Source organism: Triticum urartu, chromosome 1A (assembly GCF_056163025.1).
Source record: "Triticum urartu cultivar PI428250 chromosome 1A, HENAU_Tu73, whole genome shotgun sequence".
NCBI classification, from domain to species: domain Eukaryota; kingdom Viridiplantae; phylum Streptophyta; class Magnoliopsida; order Poales; family Poaceae; genus Triticum; species Triticum urartu.
In genome coordinates, this window is record NC_141873.1 from 387,358,268 (window position 1) to 387,374,855 (window position 16,588).

Sequence of the window (16,588 nt, forward strand, 5' to 3'; positions counted from 1 at the left end):
TCGACGTACTAAGCTCAGGTATTCCAGAACTGCAACGATAAAATTGTGATGACAACACCTCGGAGCTCAACTCCCCGGGACACTGCCACAACCCCTAAAGACAGGAGGCACCAAGAACAATGTTCTCGTCACAAAACCATCGGAATGATTCCAAGATACCCGCGTGATCCTAAATTTTTTTGTGAAATTTGAGAAGAGAAGAGTCAAAACTCTACGTCAGGATGCCTTACCAGAGCGATGAGGAGACTGGGAAGTAAAAAGAATTCCTAAACTCTCCGATATATAATTCCTAAATGACTCAAAACATTTTTCTAGACTCAACAACGGCTGCTAAAAATGATCAATTAGTGGGGGCTCCTAAGGTCGGGGAAGGCTCTGATTACCAACTTGTAACGCCCTCGATGCGGCTATATCTCCCACGTGTCGAGGCATGACTTAAAGGCATAACCGCATTGAAAGCAATGTCGCAAGTTAGGCAATCTTCACAACATCCCATGTAATATATAGATAATAAAAGGGGAGATACATAGTTGGTTTACACTCGCCACGTCAATCAAAGTACATAAATAGCATTACATCATCCAAACACTCATGACCCGACTACGGCGCCAAAATAAAAGAACAACCCAACATGCGACACGGTTCCGATCGCCCCAACTGGGCACCACTACTGATCATCAGAGAAAGAAACATAGTAACGGCGTGAGTCCTCGTCGAACTCCCACTTGAGCTCTAGCGCGTCATCTGGAACGGAGTCATCAGGCCCTGCATCTGGTTTGGAAGTAATCTGTGAGCCACAGGGACTCAGCAATCTCGCACCCTCGCGATCTAGACTATTTAAGCTTATAGGTAAGGCAAGGTAGAATATGTGGAGTTGCAGCTAGCGACTAGCATATATGGTGGCTATCCTGTTCGCAAAAGAGAGCGAGAAGAGAAGGCAAAGCGCGAACGAATAACTAGAGAGCAACCTGCGGGAAGCATTACTCCAACACTGTGTTCACTTTCCGGACTCCACCGAGAAGAGACCATCACGGTAACTCACACGGTTGATTCATTTTAATTAAGTTACGGTTCAAGTTATCTACAACCGGACATTAACAAATTTCCATCTGCCCATAACCGCGGGCACGGCTTCCGAAAGTTCAAATCCCTGCAGGGGAGTCCCAACTTAGCCCATGACAAGCTCTCATGGTCAACGAAGGAATAGACCTCCTCCCGACACATTCCGATCAGACTCGGTATCCTGGTTCTACAAGACACTTCGACAAGTTAAAACAAATCCAGCAACACCGCCCGAATGTGCCGAGAAATCCCAATAGGAGCTGCACATATCTCGTTCTCAGGGCACACTCAGATGAGACTAGCTACGAGTAAAACCAACCCTCAAGTTTCCCCGAGGTGGCCCCGCAGGCAGCTCGGTCGGACCAACACTCAGAGGAGCACTGGCCCAAGGGGGGCTTAAAGTAAGATGACCCTCGGGCTCCGAAAACCCAAGGGAAAAAGAGGCTAGCTGGCAAATGGTAAAACCAAGGTTGGGCATTGCTGGAAAAGCTTTATTCAAGGCGAACTATCAAGGGGTTCCCATTATAACCCAACCGCGTAAGGAACGCAAAATCCGGGAACATAACACTGATATGACGGAAACTAGGGCGGCAAGAGTGGAACAAAACACTAGGCGAGAGACCGAGCCTTCCACCCTTTACCAAGTATATAGATGCATTAAGATAACATCGCAATATAAATATATCCCAACAAGTAAATAATGTTCCAACAAGGAACGGCCTCCAATCTTCACCTGCAACTAGCAACGCTATAAGAGGGGCTGAGCAAAGCGGTAACATAGCCAATCAATGGTTTGCTAGGACATGGTGGGTTAGAGGTTTGACATGGCAATTGGGAGGCATGATAAGCAAGTGGTAGGCATCGTAGCATAGGCATAGCAAAAGAGCGAGCATCTAGCAAAGCAAAGATAGCAGTGATTTCGAGGGTATGGTCATCTTGCCTGCAAAGTTGTCAGAGTTGACTGGATTCTCGAAAGCAAACTCAACGGTCTCCTCTTTAGCGAACTCGTCTCCCGGCTCTACCCAAACAAGACAAACAAGCAACAAAGACACAATCAACCACGTGCAAAGCTCAAACAACATGATGCGAACATGGTATGCTATGTGGGATGCGATATGAGATGCATATGCAAGATTTGACAAAGAATGAATGAACCTGGCCTCAACTTGGAAATCCAAGTGTGCCACTGGAAAGATGAGATGAAATCTCTTGAAAACGATATAAAGATCACCGGAATCGGAGTCACGGTTTGGAAATGGCAAGCAATTCAAATATGACACCGGTCTGCGATTTACAGCAAGTAGCCATCTAAATGCAACAAGATGAACATGCTACATCACCCAAACATGACAACAAAATACATGGCAGGGATCCATTCATGATGCTTAACAAAATATGAACACTGAGCTACGGCCAATTCGTCCATTAACAGGTTCAAACAAGCATGGCAAAAATGCATTTGGCAAACAGATTTCAGACTTAGTGAAATTAACACTTGTCTGGAATTTCAGATGAGATAGCACACTTTGGAGTATGAAAACTATATGCTAAAGGACCTGAACATGGCAAAGTAAAGCATGGCATGGAGATACTCAAAGAGCTTAACAAAAGTCCCTTAGTGACCTTGAGCCAAAAGGAATCAGAAAAATACATTTGCAAGCATGTGAACATGGCAAAAACATAATCAGTTCTCAGACTTAGTGAAAAACTGGAGCATGCAAAATCAGATATCAAGTAGGCATGTTCGCGAGCTCGATGCACTCACTAAAGAGCAAGTCATGACAATCCAAGCATACACCCATCAAGAATATGCAAAATACAAGCTAGACATGGCAAGAACAATAACATAGCATGCACGGATCAACTACAACATCCTCGGGAAAATCGCTAACAAGTAGACAATCTGCCCAGATTCACGAAATAGCAAAAGTAGAGCTCGATTGACTCAAGCTAGGATGCTCCATAATTGCAAACAAAGGCATGGATGGATGGAGCACTACAGGATTAACAAAACATCCTCACTGATCATCCTCAAAAGAGGCACGGATCACTAGCAAACAACATGAACATATGGCATAATGAGATAAATCAGTCCAGGACTTAGTGGAAATGCTAAGTCCCTGAAATCAGCATTAACGAATGCTCCACTTTGCAAGCTTGTGCTAGTCACCACACACATCACAAAAATACATGGGTTACACCTCTGGATAGATGGAAAAACATATAACAAAACACATGTAGAGCTCAGGGGCATATCATGCACACAATAATCATGGCAAAAATGACAAATATCTAATTGGAGCAGCAGATCTGACAATTATCTCAAATAGCATTCTTATAACAACATTTCGGGCATCAAGATGAACTCAAATGAAAATGATGCAATAAGATGAAATGATGTACTCTCTGAGATGAACATTTTGATATGCTATATGCCCAAAACGGAGTTACGGGTGCAAAGTTACGATGCGATGAACAATGCCAAATAATTAGGGTTTCGGGCAAAAAAAGTCAACTGATCCGAGATCCGGATCCAGATCTGGCCGCACGAACTTCGAGGTTCGCCGGGATCTTGGAGCTCACTGGAGACGGAGGAGATCGCCGGAGAGGAACTTGGAGGGCGCCAGAGGAGGAGGAAGACAGCCGGCGCGGCGGTGGCGATGGCGGCGCTCGCCGGCGCGGGCTGACGGCGCGTCGGGCGGCGGGGAGGAGCGCCCTGGTGGCGGCGCTCGCCGGCGGCGGTGGTGCGGCGGCTGGGTCGAGCAGGCGCGGGCGGCGCGCGGGGAGGACGAGGGCTGCTTGCGGGCTCTCAGGCGGCGCGAGGCGGCGACGATGTGGGCCGGGAGGGCCCCGTACGGGCCTGCGGGCTGGCGGCGCGGGAGGCGGCGATGTGGGCGCACCCGGCCACGTGGCGGCACCGGGTTGGTCGGCGGAGGCGGCAGACGCGTCCGGCGCCGTCCAGACGTGTCCGGCGGCGGCGGAGATGTTTTTTTAGGGTTTCGGGGGAGGAAGAAGAAGAATTTCGGAGGGGTCTTTAAATAGAGGTAGAGGGAGCTAGGAGTGTCCAAATGAGGTGCGGTTTTCGGCCACGTGATCGTGATCGAATGCTCTAGATGATGGAGAGGGTTTTGGTGGGTTTTGGACCAAATTAGAGGGGTGTTGGGCTGCAACACACACGAGGCCTTTTCGGTCCCTCTGTTAACCGTTGGAGCATCAAACGAAGTCCAAATGGTACGAAACTTGACAGGCGGTCTACCGGTAGTAAACCAAGGCCGCTTGGCAAGTCTCGGTCCAATCCGGAAATGTTTAATCCCCACACACGAAAGAAAGGTAGAAATGACCACCGGAGGAGAACGAAGCGCCGGAATGCAAAACGGACAACGGGGAAAATGCTCGAATGCATGAGACGAATACGTATGCAAATGCAATGCACATGATGACATGATATGAGATGCATGACAACGACAACAACACACGGAGACAAAAACCCGAACCCGAGAGAATAAAATAACTTAACGCCGGAAACGGCAAGAGTTGGATTACATATTAGGTAAATCATATCCGGGGTGTTACAAAGCAGTGACCAACTCATGTCTTCAACTTATAAAATGCATGCCAAAAAGAAAAACGGGTCTCGAGATTGCATCACGAAGTCGGCCCAACAAAAGACACACACGTGAACGGGATGACAAGTGGACACCGGACGTACACGAGACATGGAAGTATAAGACGTGCATGAAAAAATAATCCATGATCAAGATTTTCACAAACATTTTAAAAACGAACAAGTCGAGCGATCAGAAATCTAGATGAGACATTGCTAAATGTGTTGAAAAAAAGTTCATGAACTTGAAACAAATAAATAAACAAAGACAAAAAAATGCTAATCATGGATATAAATATGTTTGTGTTGCATTCAAAAATATTTAGTGTATATTGAAATAAGTTGACATGTGCTAAAAAAACCAAGTAAGATCGGCAAAGAAACAAAGAAAAATGCAGAAACCACCAAAATAGAAAAAAGAAACAGAAAACCCAAAGCCTATGAAAAAAATGAAGACAATGATAACTAAGAAAAAAACACAAAAGTCAAGAATGAAACAATTCAAACCAAAAAACAAAAGGTAACCAATGCAAAAATTAAAGAAGGAAAACCCAAGAAAGAAACAAAAAATTGAAGAAAACCAAGAAAGAACATAATAAAGAAAAACAAAGGAAACAAAGAAAAAGCAAAAGAAATTAAAACAATGAATACCGAGAAAAGCAACAAAAAATAAAATTAGAAACAAAATTATCATAATTCTTTTTAAAAATCATGAATTTACAAGCATTTAAATTTTAAAAAGTTCATAACTTTAACACAAATAAACAAAAAATAAAACGTAAAAGTGAAAAAAAAAACAGCAGAACCGACTCGTGCATTTCTACCCTGCACCCCACCATGGAAAACAACACATCTTAGGCAGGAAAAACAACACATTTAATCATGAAAGAATGAAATCGCTGTGCCTTCCTATTAATGCCTGGCAAAAGGACATGCGTATAACAGCCCAAAGCTGTGTGTGCATAACAGGCCAACAAAAACAAAAAAAGCCCGGCCGTGCGCACACAATCAACCGAGGAAAAACAAACAACAACGAGCACATCGATGCGAATCAGGCTCGTACGAAGAAACGGGCGAACGCAGGAGGCGGGGGCAGAAAAAAAAATGTGTGCACGAATCCTAAAGACAGGACAGAATCCAATAGCTCTAGACTTAGATGTGAGATAGCTATTTCACATCTAGATATGAAATAGCAAATCTGTTGTAGATTATGTAGCATGTTCTTTGTTCGAGTTAAGTCTATCGGTTCGAGTTTGACAACCATGAGGCAGTGCAATTATATTTCACTGGATTGCTCGTGTTGGTACTCTGCGGATGTCATAAAATTGCTTTAATGTCTCCGTTGTGAGCGTAGCCTTTGCATTGCGTTGCAGCTCAAAATAGCTGGAGAACCCCCATTGGCATTCGTGGGTCTGTTGTGCAGCCATTGTGCCATCTTCATGGTGTCGCAGGAAGAGCATGAGATCTGGTCTTTGGTGAGGAAATAGCTTCATGGCCTCAGTGTTCTATGTATCCTTTCTAGAATTGTTTTTGTAAAAGTTTGGAGCAACTACCTTTTATTATGCACTAGTAAAAAGGCCTGTGCGTTGCAATGGGAAAAAAAGTCCACTCATAAATCTAGCTGGGTCAGTTGAACAAACTATGCGTGACCTGTTGACAGGTTATGAGATCGAACCCTCCCATTGACAATTTTATTTTTCTCCGGACCTGGGCCACAGTGCGCCGCCAGATGGGCTTCCTCCGTTGGACCAAAACGAGTAGCAAGTAACGAAACTAAATAGCGTACGGGAAATTAATTAAAGCGGGATCAAACAAAGCGGGACGAAACCAAGAATATCACCTTCCTTTAATAATAGGTATAGGTATAGATATAGATATTTTGATATATATATATATATATATATATATATATCAGGGGCTGGATAGAAAACAATATGGTTGAACCATACGAATTTTAAATATAATATTGCTTTTGTACTAATTTGGGGCTTATTAATTTGGTTCTAGCTGAAGACAGCGGGTTCGCCTCTCTATCACACACACACAAGAATTATTTTTTACATCTTATACTTTTATATTTAGATAAAGTTAAACCATAATATCATACAATACATTCTAAATAGGCCATCTACAGTAATCTACTTCTCTTAACGTGCAACTACAGTATCTTGATATGTCATCATGCATAAAAGAGGTTCACCTCAACATGCAAACATAAATGAGAAAATATTTAGTCATTTCAATTCTATTATGCTACTATTGTTCAGTAAATCTGTTATAATAATATAACAATCAAATATATTAAATTATGTGTTTTTAAATTCAGTTCACATTTATTATTTGAAATATTGATATTCTAAAATTTCATTAAAATATATTACTATCAATTTCCACAGCAATATCTGGGTATCATCTCTAATTTTATATGGGAAATGCTTCATTTCAACCAATTGATTCCATTGCAAGCGTATGCCACCTCTCCCGCGCGACGACTGTCCTGCATGGGGCCCACCCACCACTATCTCTAGCGAGCGGTTCCTTCCTCTTCTCTCTCTCACACACACACACACACAAATGGAAGGCTGATGTGCTCAATGGCAGGTTGCGACCGCAACACAAGACATATTGCAAATGATAGAAGAAGGTTTGAGCTGGAGTGTAATAGGGGTTGTGTTGCGCCGGGTCGAGCGCAACATGGTCGTTGTTGCGCAGGACTGCGACCGAGGACAGAGATGGAATGGTCGGCGCGCTCATCATCCAACGGCTGCCAAGACGATCGATCTTATTCAAATTTCACCCAGCTGATGTGTAGCGTCCACCTTTTTATATGCTTTGCTGGAAATGCAGAGCACTCCAGTGAACAAACTACGTGTTCATCCGAGCATGACTGCACGATCACATTGTTTTTTTTCTTGTAAGAAAAGCATGCACTTTTCTCTTAAAAAAACATGCGCTGAGTGTCAGAGCATCTACAACCGGACCTCTTAAACCCGCTTCATACGTCCGGGCAGGCCGCCCGGTCATTGTCTGGTCACGATTTTTTGACCCGGACGGGCCTTTTAAACAGCCCTCAAACGCCCAGCTGACCAGCACCCTTCATATACAGCCCAAATATGGGGGCGCCCGGGCATGCCCGCCACGTCGGCCTGATGGCGTGGCCCCACACGAAAACGTCCAGAAACTCGGCAGTCCAATGGACGCCGCGTCCGTCGCCGCGGTGTGAACGCCGCGTGGCGCTGCTCCGGCTCGCCACCCAAGACGAAATCCGGGTATTTAAGCCGGCCGCCGTCCCGCAACCCTAACCCATCCCCCTTCCCCCTTTCCACGTCGCCAGTCCGAACCCATCCGCCTCCTTTCTCTCCCGCTCCGGCGCTCTGCCCATGCTCCGGCACTCCGCCATGGTCCGGAGCAAGATCACCTACTATGTCATGCTGACGCTGGAGCGCCGCTACGAGATCCAGCAGCAGATCTGGGCGAGGGAAGCTGCGCGTGCCGCCCGCATCGCTGTCGGGCTGCCTCCGGTCTCGCCGGAGCCGGAGGAGGAGGAGGAGGATGAGGAGATGGCTCCGATGAAGGTGGAGAAGGCGGAGGAGCCAGACCAGCAGGTGCTGCCCTTCAACATGGAGCAGGCGGAGGCGGAGTTCGTCGTCACCCAGTCCGACGAGATGGCCGAGTAGCAGGCCATCCTGGAGTCCATCCAGGATGAGGCTTATGTGGAGGCCAACCGAACGTTCCTCCGGCAGGAGCAGGCAGAGTCTGATGCGCTCTTCGCCGAGCTCGATGCAGAGATAGAGACGGAGGAGGCTAGAGCGGAGCAGCCGGAGCTGTAGCTGCCGCCCATGCCACCGGAGCCGGACACGGAGATCGTCGTGATCTCCGACGAGGACTAGCTAGGATCGACGTAGTACGTAGGTTCTATTTCCTTTTGCATGTCTTTGTATGGATTTATAAGAATCGAGTATGAGATGACCGGATGCAACAAGTGAAATTTAAAATGCGTCCGGTCACTGCCCGCGGACATGTCCGGACAGTGTTCGTAGGCGTTTAAGGGACCGGATTTGTCATATGTGACTGTAGATGCTCTTACGTGCGTTGGATTGCATAAATGTGCTGCATTGACTGTTGGAACTTGGAAGCGAACTGTTCAAGGGTTGAGGGGATGGGTTAGGCACCGACAGCGCTAACGGCCGTCAACCCACTCGTCGTCTGGCCTTGCCCACGTGGCACCTGACGGGTGGGCCAGCCCTGTCAGAAATCATGTTAACTGCGACAAACCGGTCATTTGTTTTTATTGAGAAAATTTACAAGAAAAGTGGTGGATTTTTGAGACGCGCTAGAAATGTGGTGGCAATTGGATGTTTGAACTTTAAATGTGGTGGTTTTTTATAATTCACTCCTGTTCTTCTTGTAAGAAAAGCATGCACATTTGTCTTAAAAAAACATGTGCGGAGTGTTACGTGTGTTGTGTTGTGGAGTATTGCACAAATGTGTTACATTGACTGCTGGAAGCGAACTGTTCAAGGGCTGACGTACGTTCTATTCACACCACACCACACGAAGGAAATGCTCTTTCAAAAGTCCGTCCGGTCTCCCCAACTTCAAAAAGCATGCACGTACCGTTATTTTGTTCGGTTGTTAGCTTCCGTGGGTTTCCACATGTTCTCTGATGTACTTTTCCTACAGGATAGGATCAAAGAAATTTACACGTGCCTAGAATTATCTAAATGAATTAAATTAATATATACAGTGTACATCTTCCGTTGCCGTCTCGCGGAAGCCTACTGTACGAAGCTCCTGCCTTGACGCATCGAAAGGACCTCTGCAGTAATAATCACTTGGTATTACTATTTGACTCATGCAGAACGGTGAAGAAGGAATTCTGAATTCCATTCCACGGAATATCGGAAGGACCTCTCCCGTATCATGGCGCTCTGGCGGAGCTTGTAGTCAATGCCGATGGCAATTATTGATTGTGTTCGCTCATGTACCACGCAGCTGCTTGTGACTCTTGGGTGATACTTTTGTGTAAAATCGGGTGGCTGTGCTCTGTCATGGGCACCCATTCGCTCATTTCCCCTCATTTTGTTGTAATCTATCGATGCATGCATCGCAAGATTAAAATGTTTCTTTTGGTATATAGTTGGGATCGTCCCTCGTGACAGTTTAAAAACATGTACCCCATTGTAGTGTCACTTGTGCCCGTGTATGTGAAGAGGAATATGTTATACTCTCTCCGTTCTAAAATATAAGATGTATTGTTTTTTTTTCAAAAGTCAAAATTATGCATGTTTGAGCAAGTTTTTAGAATAAATGTACTAATACCTACAATACCAAAAATGTGTCATTACATGCATCAATAAAAGTATTTTTCATATTTTATCTATTTTATATTGCGGATGATGATATTTTATTTCATAATTTTGGTCAAACAGATGTATGTATGACTTTCACAAAAATGATTGCACCTTTTTTGTTGAAATGTTGCACCCTATATTTTCGAACTGAGGTAGTAAGTTCGTGATAAAAATAAAAATAAAATCTTCCATAATAAGCTAATAATGTAAAAAGGCGTAAAAAACGCAAAAATGGCCACAGGCCTGCCAAGGTATCAATAAACTACATGTACAGCCCAAAACAACATTGTGCACTCATGTTGAACCGTCGAGGCTATATGAAGGAGCAACTAGTTAACGAGCGCTCCTTCGAGAGCCTCACAACGATCACCGTCACGTGTCGCTCTCTGGGTGCTTCCTTCATTTTTTTCACACACACCTCTCTCGTTCATCTTTATCTTCCACAACTTCATTGTTGAGTAATTAAAAAAGGAAGCCACTGAAACAATCTGGCATGATGGCTGCTGCCGGCGTCGTCCATCCCCATGCCTCCGCTAAGTCCGACCACCAACCACCATCGCGCCCCACTCTTTCTCACCTTATCTCTCATCTTTCTCAAGATATCATTTTTCGATGAAATTCTCAAGATACCATTTTTTCGATGAAATTCTCGAGATATAATTAGTTTTTACACATGGGATTACTTCTGCATGGGTCAATCACAACATGCGTTTTGTAAAAAAATGCATCTTGATATTCCGTGCAATGCACGGGCATCTTGCTAGTATTATGCATATTTTAATATATATATATATATATGTATGTATATATATATAGGTAAAATAGATGGGGCACCTAGGTGCCTGGGCACCTTGTTAGTTTTGGAAACTATGATATATTAATTTGTTTTCTAATTATTCTTCATGCAAGACTTTCCATACTTATGTTTTATTTTTGGATCTAATTATTAGGCATGCAACACTTGCCATACAATAAAATATATTAGTGTTGATTTTGTTCGAATTGCTGCAGGTATATAATACACGTATTTTTATTTTCTAACTATTTAATATGGGTATTTAATACCTACCAACGAAATTATATACATATGCATGTATGTATATATTCAGTAATTTATTTTTTGAACTATTACATTTTTTTCCTAATTATCTAAAATGGGTATCATACTTACTAACGAAAGGTTGTATGTACGTGGGTATGTATATGCATAATAATTTATTTGTTGACTAACTACATTTTATTTTTGTTTCCTAACTATCCAATACGGTTATACAATACCTACTGACGAAAATATTGTAACACCCAATCGACGTATATAAGGCTATATGAAAAAGGGTAGGAAAATATTGTACATACCCAATCGATGTATATACCCGGTTATGTGAAAAAATGTAGAAAAATGTTATACATCAAATAATATACTTCAACTGAAAATACCCAAGGTGTTTGCACACTTGTATACCCGGCTGCGCGGAAAAAGCTTGGAAAATATTGTACATATCCAGTGGACATGTGTATCTAAAGTAAAATATGACTATGTATATGCCTGACTACGTGACGTACGGGTATTTAATATATATCCAACATATTTCGAGTATAAAAGTATATCTAAGATATTTTAGGTTATGTATGTATATACCTAGTAATTTATTTAAGTTATTAGATAGTCAGTGAAAAATAAAGGAGCGCACATAAAAAATACGACATCCATTATACACAAAAAATACCCAGCTACGTGACGTATGAGACATGCATGGACTTAATTTGGGTGGTTATTAAGTGTTCATATTAAGCAATAATTAGCAATAATTCTTTCCAAATAAAAATCTAACGCATTTATGAATTAGTGTTAATAGTAATTACACGTGCACACATCTTAGTGTGATCCAACGGTTTCTAGGCAAGGTGCCTAGGCACCTAGGTGTCCCATATGGGCGTCCTAGGTCTGGATAGAAAACAATATGGTTGAACCATAAAATTTTTGAATGTAATATTGCTTTTGTACTAATTCGGGGCTTATTAATTTGGTTCTAGCTAGAGACAACGGGTTTGCCTCTCTCTCTCGCACACAAGATTTCTTTTTACATCTTATACTTTTACATTTATATAGAGTTTAAATACTTCCTCTGTTCCTAAATATTTGTCTTTTTAGAGGTTTTAAATGGTGACTACGTATGGAGCAAAATGAGTAAATCTACACTCTAAAATATGTCTATATACATCCATATGTGGTGACCATTTGAAATCTCTAGAAAGACAAATATTTAGGAACGGAGGGAATACATTCTAAATAGGCAATCTACACTAATCTACTTCTCTTAACGTGCAACTATAGTATCTCGACATGTCATCATGCATAAAAGAGGTTCACCTCAACATGCAAACATAAATGAGAAAATGTCTAGTCATTTCAATTCTATTATGCTACTATTGTTCAGTAAATATGTTATAATAATATAACAATTAAATACATTAAATTGTGTGTTTTCAGATTCAGTTCACATACTATTATTTGAAATATTGATATTCTAAAATGTTATTAAAATATATTACTACCAATTTTCACAGCAACATGTGGGTATCATCTCTAATTTTATATGGGAAATGCTTCATTTGAACCAATCGATTCCACTGCAAGCGTCTGCCGCCTCTCCCGCGCGACGACTGTCCTGCATGGGGCCCGCCCACAACTATCCACTATCTTTAGCGAGCAGTTCCTTCCTCTTCAATCTCTCTCTCTCTCTCTCTCACACACACACACACACACACACACACAAACAGATGGAAGGCTGATGTGCTCAATGGCAGGTTGCAACAAGGGCCCGTTGCAACCGCAAACATAGGACATCTTGCAATGATAGAAGAAGGTTTGAGCCGGAGTGCAACAGGGGTTGTGTACTTGTGTTCCGCCGGGTCGAGCGCAACATGGTCGTTGTTGCGCAGGACTGCGACCGATGGACAGAGACGGAATGGTTGGCGCGCTCATCATCCAACGGCTGCCAAGACGACCGATCTTATTCAGATTTGACCCGGCCGACGTGTAGCGTCAACCTTTTTATATGCTTCGCTGGAAATGCAGATCACGCCGGTGAACAAACTGCGTGTTCATCCGAGCATGACTGCATGATCACACTGTTTGTTCTTCTTGTAAGAAAAGCATGCACATTTCTCTCAATAAAACATGTGCGGAGTGTTACGTGTGTTGTGTTGTGGAGTATTGCACAAATGTGTTGCATTGACTGCTGGAAGCGAACTGTTCAAGGGTTGACGTACGCTTCTATTCACACCACACCACACGACGGAAATGCTCTGTCAAAAGTCCGTCCGGTCTCCCCAACTTCAGAAAGCACGCACGTACCGTTATTTTGTTCGGTTGTTAGCTTCTGTGGCTTTCCTACATGTTCTCTGATGTAGTACTTTTCTTACAGGATAGGATCAAAGAAATTTACACGTGCGTAGAATTATCCGAATGAATGATTTGAATTAATACTAGAATAATGCCCGTGTGTTGTAACGGGATATAAATATTATAGTATGATTAGCTTATGATTTACCTATCAATAATAATGTGATTTTGTAAATAAATGTTCATCAAATCATGACCGTGAATTACCTTATATTTTGATTAGAAGTTTTATAAGTAAACTAAAGTGGAATTGATTCAGAAGATAAGTAAATTAAGATGATTGATTGTCATATAAATGAAAGGTTGGACGAAAGGGTGGTGAAGAGAAAGGTAAAATAGAAATCTTACGTTTTTTTAAGTAGTATAGAGATACATGACCCACCACATGTGATATGAAGGTGGCATCTTCCGCTGCCGTCTCGCGGAAGCCTACTTTACGAAGCCCCTGCCTTTGACGCATCGAAACGACCTCTGCAGTAATAATCACTTGGTATTATTTGACTCATGCAGAACGGTGAAGAAGGAATTTTGAATTCTGTTCCACGGAATATCGGAAGGACCTCTCCACTATCATGGCGCTCTGGCGGAGTTTGTAGTCAATGTCTATGGCACTTATTGATAGCGTTCGCTCATGTACCTACAATGCCAAAATTATATCATTACATGCATAAATAAAAAATTCATATTTTATTTATTTTGTATTGCGGATTATGATATTTTATTTCATATTTTTGGACAAACAGATGTACGTTTGACTTTCACAAAAATGATTGCACCTTATATTTACGAATGGAGGGAGTAAGTTTGTGATTAAAATAGAAATAAAATCTGCCATAATAAGCTACTTCCTCGGTCCCATAATATATGGTATTTTTTACTCTTGAGTAAAAAAAAACGTCTTACATTATACTCCATTCATTCCTTTATATAAGGTGTATTATTTCTAGTACGGTGACTAAGACACATGATACACATGTTAGGATGAAATAAACCTTGGCAAAATCAGTGATTAGCAGCAACTAAATCACTAGGGAAGGAAAATAAGAGACAAACACAATAAAAAAAGAGGTACTTTTCTTTTTTCTCTTTACAAGAAAATATGCATGCAATCGGGGGAGAGATACTCTCCTTTTTTCGAAGGGCTAACGATGGAATTGCGAGAAATTAGAAGAAATGCACCTTACATTATGAAATTTTATTAAAAACAAGTACACCTTATATAAAAAATGGAGGGAAGAGGGAGGGAGTAATAAAGTAGAAAGGCAACTAAAAACATGCAGAAAGGGCCACAGGCCTGCCAAGGTACGAATAAACTACCTGTCCAACAAAAAACAATATTGTGCGCTCATGTTGAACCGCCAGGGCTCGTACTAAGATAGTAATACGTCTGGCCTGGCGAACCAACCTGCAGTTGAATGATTAGAGGGACAGTGGTATCTTCAGCCCACCAAGGTTCAAGTCCTGATGCTCGCATTATTCCTGGATTTATTTTAGGATTTTCGGCGATGCGCTTTCAGTGGGAGGAGACGCTTTCGTCGGTGACGAGGCGTCTATGGTGGCTTCGTAAATTTCAAGATGACATGCCGGCTAGGAGGTGCTCATAGAGGTAGGGTGTGCGTGTACGCGTTCGTAGGGTGAGTGTATGCCCGTATGTATGAGCGTTTACGTCTGTACTGATGTTTAAAAAAATACGTCTGGCCTGAAGACTTTTTCCTTGCGTAATTACTGGACCGGCTCGCTTCATAAGTTTTTTTTGTTTGCTGGCTCACTTGGGTTTCGTTACGCTCGCTCGCTCGTTTAGGGTTTTGATGGTTTCTTCTTCTATCTGTCTATTGATTGGGCGAGTCCAGTTTTTATTGGTTTCATTCATTCTTTATTTTGTTTTTTCTTTAGGGTTTTCGCTAAGTTTTCCTTCTCTTTCTTTGTGTTTTTACAAATTTTACTGTTTTCTCAGTATTTTATTTTTCTGTGTTTTCTAGTGTTTCCTTCGCTTTTAATTGTTTTTTATTTCATTTTTTGTGTTTCTCCTTATGGTTTTCATCGTTTTTACGGTATACTATGGTTTTGTTGTTTCATTCTTTGATTTCATTTGTTTTTGTTTGTTGTTTCCATTTCATGTTTTTTTTGTTTTCACCAATCTTCTTCTTTTTTTATGTTTCTCCACCAGTTTTCTTTGTTTTTTTTGTTATTCATCTTACTTTTGTTTCACCTTATTCTGCATTTCTATGCTTCTCTACCATTTTCTTGGTTTTCATTGCTCCTTTTTTCTTTTCTATTTATCAACACGTATATACTTTCTTTCATTTACATTGTATGTTTTCTGTGTATATCATGAGCATTTTTCTATCAATGTTTAACTAATACATGAATCACATTTCTTATAATACATGTTTTCATAGACATTGTACATTCTTCAAATAAATTTCTTTTTTATACATGTTAATATTTTTCTTAATATGCGAGTAACATTTTTTCAAATACATGTTTTGAACTCTTTATAAATATATGTTAATTGTTTTAAAATACCTGCTGAACCATTTTTTAATGACATGCTATATTTTCTAAATGACATGAACTTTTGTTTTACAGCATATAAACATTTTTAAATGTCATGGCGTATTTTTTTAACACGTGAACATTTGATTAATTTTAACATAATTTTTCTGAATGATAAAAATATTTTTTCAATTATGTGGATATTATTATTCAATGTGTAAACATTTTTCCAAAATGTCCACGTACATTTTCTTAAACATGTAAGCATTTTGAAATGTCACAAGCATATTTTTGAATGCTATCAACATTTTCTTAAATAAAGCAAACAACTTTTTAACAACAATTAGATTCTGAAATATATGTATTTAGAGTATTTTTAAAATATAAAACAAATGTAAGATAAAAATGAGAGAACAAAGGAACGACATATATTGAAAGAAAATGAAAGAGAGGCTATGCTCGGGTTTTGACTTTCAAAAAAATGACAGGTCAAGCATTGACTTTCAAAAAAGAAAAAATAGAAAAATTTGAGAATTCAAAAATGTGCATGGATTTTGAAAAGTTCATCTGTTTTGAAAATAAGCTCATCAAATTTGAAAGTAGTTCATGATTTTAAAAATAGTTCACAGATTTGAAAAAAGACACTTGAGTTCGAAAAAATTCATC